The 6,000-nt window shown below is 37.8% G+C and overlaps 1 long non-coding RNA gene across 1 annotated transcript; it reads left to right on the top strand.

The window, feature by feature from the left end:
• Positions 1-233: 233 nt before the first annotated feature.
• LOC122024058 lies at positions 234-4,101 on the top strand. Its single transcript, XR_006123311.1, has 2 exons — positions 234-616; positions 3,928-4,101. It is a non-coding gene; the product is annotated as an uncharacterized LOC122024058 (long non-coding RNA).
• The last annotated feature ends 1,899 nt before the right edge of the window (positions 4,102-6,000 follow it).

Genomic DNA, 6,000 nt, shown 5'->3' with positions numbered 1-6,000 from the left:
GTTTGTGTTCTGGGTCAAGTCTGTGATGACAGGTATTTTTGTTAGTTTCGTTGTTGGTTTTACGTTCGTATCGTTTTATGTCTTTCGCTGCTGTGTGCTTATATCCAGCCGTGTGGGCTGTTGTATTATGTTTTATGTTTTATTCATTTATGTCCAGCCGGGTAGGCTGAGTATATTAAACTGTGTGTTCTGTTGTTTGTATTTTGTATATATATATTCCAGCCGAGTGTAGCTGAGGTATATTTTGTATGTAATAATGGTTCAGATTGTCACCCGTACAGGGGAGATGCTGCCGAAATTTCTTCGGACAGGGACTCCTTTGGGGTGTGACAATTAAGTGGTATCAGAGCCTAGGTTGCGAAGCCTATTTATGTGTTTCAGATTGTGCGATTTGTTTTTCGTGTTCAGTATTTTCGAGTTAATCTGATACCAATTTAGTGGTATCAGAGCATGGTTCGAGTCAAATGCGGTGTTTTGTGTTTTGAAATTTCAATCTTGTTTCGATTTATGATTTTCGGCGTTCCGATTGTTTTGTTTTCCCTTTGTAAGTTGATCTCTCGATGTGACTCTCGGGTTGTGGGACCAGGTAGCAGCAGGAATCTCCAAGCTATAGAAGGTATGTTTGTAAATTGTTATCATACATACTTATTAGTACTTGGTTAGTTGTTTATACCATGTGTTTATACCATATGTGATGTACTGGGTCAGTCATTGCTTAGGTCCATCAAACCTTATAGTTGAGATCACTGTATCCTAATGAAGGTGTTTTGTTTTGAGAATGAATTTGTTGTTTATTTGTTGGTGGAGAGTAGCAACTTTAGATTTGGCATGAGGGCTTGCTAAAACTGGGATCTATTTTGGGCTGCTGATGCTAGTGATTCTATAAATCTCTGACACGACAAATTTTATGTTGTATTGATATTGAATCCTTTATGAAAATGTCTTGGGTTGATAAGCTTTGTGTCTAATTTGAAGATGATATATACTGCTGGGATTAGTTTCCCTTTATTATTTCGGATGCTTATCCATATAGAATTTGGAATTTCTTGAAATACTGTAGTTGATCAGGTTTGGGCTTCCCTGGTTTTTTGAATTCGGATTTCATTAGAGGTGCTTGGGACTGATATTTGGTTTGAGAGGAGAGGTCCATGAAGGAATTGCAACACAATGAGAAGGAACTTTATGTGTAGGGAATGAGTAATCTTGGTACCTTCAACAAAGAACAATGGTGTGTATCTATCATGACAGATCTGGTACCTTTGTCACCTTCATGTAGGAGTATGGGTTTCTGAGGTAAGAAGGGATAGGTAGTAATCGTTTTGATTTAGTAAATAATAAGTGACAATTTATTGTCAACCTTATCTACATTTAGTAAGTCCTCTGCAGTGTCACTTTCTTTTCTTCCCTTTGGGTTTTTCTTTGTTGGTTAATGCAGGGTTTGCCCTCACTACATGTATTGATGATCTATTAGTAGATATTTAATTTGATGGTCTATTATTTGGTGCTAGACATGGATAGTGTATGTTATGGTTTTTGGAAATAGTTGATTTTTCTACAGTTGGTTAGGTAACAGTATGAGTGTAGCGGAAGCATGGTGAGCTTATAACCCATAGAGTTATCCCTTGTGGTTGGAGAAATGATACTTGGATGGAGTAGTGTATGAGTATGTTGTTTGGTCGTTACTCTTATATAGGGATCCCTGAGTTGAGAAGTAAATTTGGGACCCAAATTTTTATTAGTGGGGGAGAATGTAAAATACCGAACAAATAATAATAAAATAGTAATTAAATAATAAGATTTAATGGGCTAATAGCTTTAACGGAATTTTTAGGAATTTTTAGATTTTTTTTGGATTTAATCGGAGCTCATATAACGAGGTTAAGAGGGACGGATCAGTTAAGCTAGATAAAGTCTGTTTGGAATACCCAAAGGTGGGAGTTGAATAATTTGATTAATGTATAGTTGAATTAATCAAAGCCTAAGTTATAAATATTAAACCTAACCCCTAACCCCCTAATTCCCGATCCCTCCTCACCTCATCCCTCTCGCGCCGAATCCTCATCCCCGAGCTCACGCGACGATGCCCGGCGTCGGCCTCTTCTCCCTCGCCGAGCCTTTTCCCCCTAAATCCTCCAGCGATCTCCTCTCTTCTCGAGCCCTCAACCTCTCTCGGCTCCTTCCCCTCATGTGAGCATCCGGACGCCGACGGCCTCTCCTCCTCACGGCAGCACCAGAGACGAGCACTGCGGACCACAACCACCGATCCTCTTCTCTCCATGTCGTGCCCTAGTTGATCTCGCAGGTAGTTTCCCCTTTTTTTTTTAGATACGGACTGGCGTTTTCGATAGGCTAGCAGTAAGGTTTGGGGTGTTGATTTCCATTTTGTCCAGGGCTATGTGATTACGGTTAGGGTTTGGAAGATGTGTATGTTTTACTTCCTTGTTGTCTCTTTTGTTTTCCGATGGGTTTCCTTGCTTCCTTGTTGTTTCCGATGAACTTAGTTGGCGACGATTTTAATTCTTGATTTCTCACATTGTCTGTCGGTGGATTGTTGTCTTTGAGTGAGTCTTGATGAGTACTGATCGGATTCTTTGAACGAATTATGTTAGGTGGCTTACTTGATGCTCCTGCCTTATTGGGTTTTCTTCCTTACCAAAGTATTGGTTCTATTGGAAGGTTGTTTGGAATTGGTGATGGGGTTGTGGCCGAATTTGTGATTGGTTTTGAGTAGATCAGTAAGGGGATTAGCAGAGGGTGATCATGAGCTAGGGTGGTTTACCTATTTTGGATATTGGTTTGACTATTTAAATTCATACGAATATGGTTAAAAGAATTGATACGTTGAACGCAGGACTTGGATCGATGCTGGTGTTGTGACAAAGGTGACATTGGATTCAGAATACATTTAGAGGCGGGTACTTCTTGCTTTGTTTCTTTTAGTGCCTTGATATTGGTGCATGAACTATTTTGGATAAGAAACTATTTTACCTTGACTCCACTCTTATTTTTCCTGCGCTTGATACTTCCACGCAATCTTTGAGAAATTCGTTTCCACATCTATACAGTCTCTTTTGTTGTCCATGATCGGTAGCAGATACTAGATACCATGTTCAGACGCTTGATCGTTGCTTATTTACGCATTTATATCGATCACGCCGGCTTCACGAGCATACCCGCTTCGCTTATATATATACGACGACCGCAGATTGCTCGTGATCATGTCATTGCACGCATGCCGATCCCCGCCACCGAGAGAGTGGTAGTGGAGTTGATGCCGCATGTCCGTCAGTTACACACCTACCACCGTGTGAGTGGTAGTCGAGTACGAGCAGCAGGACCCTTCACTGTGTAGCTAGTTAGCTACTCGCACTGTCCATCCGGCCACCGCGGAGTGGCGGCCTGGGTACATTGTCATCGATGCGCCTCTCGACCACAGGGTCACGGTGCGTAGAGGTAGTGGTGACCATCCGTGCATACGCTGTTATTATGCCTGCTTTGGCTACTGCTGTTTACTTATGTTGTTATTGCTTACTTATGCTGCTGTGGTATATTTATGATGCCGTTGCTTCTTGTTGTTGTTCACTTATGCTGATATGTTGTCTTATGTTGAGATATGCTCACGTTGTAGGTGGTTAAACCTTGGTTTATTAATTGGAAATGTTTATATACCTTACACGTTACGTCTGTAGTTATGAGCAGTACTGTAGCAGATTAGTACCATTTCTGACTTTCTATATTTAGCCTAGGATATGGTTCCAGGTATGAACCTTTATCATGATTTTATTTTTTTTTTGTATCTGCTATTCTCTTATGAGACTGTATTTCTTTTGGGTATTCTCTATTGGTTGATTATGTTCATGCACTATCTTTTCTATACCCGCTGAGTTCCAATACTCACCACCCCACAAAATGGTTTTCTTTCGCCAGGTAGCAAGTAGATGAGTCGTGGATGCTTGGAGAGATGCCGGCTGCCAGTCCTCGGTCCTGCGTTATATCGGTTTTATTTCTGCTTTACTTGTATTTTTAGTATACAGCGATTTTATTATTGTATGAATTGGTTTGTGTTCTGGGAAAAGTCTGTGATGATAGGTATTTTTATTAGTGTCGTTGTTGGTTTTACGTTCGTATCATTTTATGTCTTCCGCTGCTGTGTGCTTATATCCAGTCGTGTGGGCGGTTGTATTATGTTTTATGTTTTATTCATTTATGTCCAGCCGGGTAGGCTGAGTATATTAAACTGTGTGTTCTGTTGTTTGTATTTTGTATATATATATTCCAGCCGAGTGTGGCTGAGATATATTTTGTATGTAGTAATGTTTCAGATTGTCACCCGTACAGGGGAGATGCTGTCTAAATTTCTTCGGACAGGGACTCCTTTGGGGCGTGACACTTAATCTCAATTTCGTATTCTCTACACGCTTTCGTTTCTAATTTTCAATTACAATAGAAGGAGGCCACAGAGGTGCATCATCTCAAGCTCGGAAGGAAAAGTAAATAATGAACCCGCGGGAGGAGGACCCCAACATTCAATCCACCGATGATAAGATCGAGCATCTTCCGAATCCGACACCCGAAACACAAGGAAGTACCGATGCAATTACTTCTAAGGTTCGGGAACTTCCTCCTCTAAAGTCTTCTATTTTCACTAAACATTTTGAGAAGGTCACTCTTTCGTCGGGAGAAATGCGTGCAAAATGTAAGCCCTGCAATGCTTCCTACAAATTCCAAGTCGGCGGCGGCTATGGGTCGTTGAAACGACATGTAGAAACGAAGCACCCGACGGAATATGGACTCGACCGTTCTCAAACACAATTATCAAGATTTTCTTCAACTAGCAGTAGTACCGATTCCGGTTTATTTTTATATTCGGATAATAAATTAAGAGAATCATTAGCTAAATTTATTTCCGTAGAACATTTTTCTTTTAGTTTTGGATCTAAATGTACATTTGAAGAATTTTGTAAAGAATCTCTTAATCCATGTGCTAAACGTGCTCCTAGGACTACACTTACTCGTACAATTAAAAAATTAGTAAAATAAGGAAAAAAGAATTTAATTGATAAATTTAGCAAATTAGATAATAAAGCTTCTTTTTGTTCCGATATTTGGAGTGATCATTGGCAAACACATTCGTATATGGGTGTGACTTGCCATTCGATCGATAACTCTTGGAACCTCCAAAAAAGATTGTTAGCTTATAGAGTTTTTAATGAATCACATAATGCTCATAACATCGCACAATTATTATGTTTAATTTTAGAAGAATATGACTTAACTCATAAAATATTTTCAATATCATTAGATAATGCTAGTTCCAATACCGCTTGTGTAGATGATCTAAAATTTGTTTGTCAACCTATTATTGGCGGTTTATTTTTTCATATTAATTGTGTATGTCATGTTTTAAATTTATGTGTTCAAGATGGTTTAAAAATTTTAGAAAGTTATATTAAACCAATTAGAATTGTAATTTCTTATTTAAGGTCTCATCTATCTATAATGAAACAATGGGGTAGGTTTTGTAAAATTAATGGAATAAGACCTAAAAAATTTTCATGTGATGTACCAACACGTTGAAATTCAACATACCAATTATTACAAGATTCGTTTCAATATAAAGAATTATTATGCTCATTTTTTGCACAAAATACTAATACTAATATATATTTATTTTCACAATAATGAAATATTTGTAGTAGTATTTGTGAAATTTTAAAAGTATTTAATGATGCAACAGAACAATTTTCCAGTGTTTATTACCCCACTGCTCAATTAGTTTTAGAAAATTTTTCTAATATAGTATTAGTTTTAAATGAACATATTAATAATGAATTTTTATCTCCTTGCATCTTAGCTATGAAAACTAAATGAGAAAAATATTTTTATTTAATTCCTGAAATTTATTTAATTGCATTCGCTTTAGATCCTAGATTTAAATTAGAAGTTTTAAAAGAAATGTTAACTTTATATTATGACGCTTTAATTCCAATTAAAGATTAT

Source organism: Zingiber officinale, chromosome 1A (assembly GCF_018446385.1).
Source record: "Zingiber officinale cultivar Zhangliang chromosome 1A, Zo_v1.1, whole genome shotgun sequence".
Lineage (NCBI taxonomy): Eukaryota > Viridiplantae > Streptophyta > Magnoliopsida > Zingiberales > Zingiberaceae > Zingiber > Zingiber officinale.
This window is presented reverse-complemented; position numbering and strand designations above follow the sequence as displayed.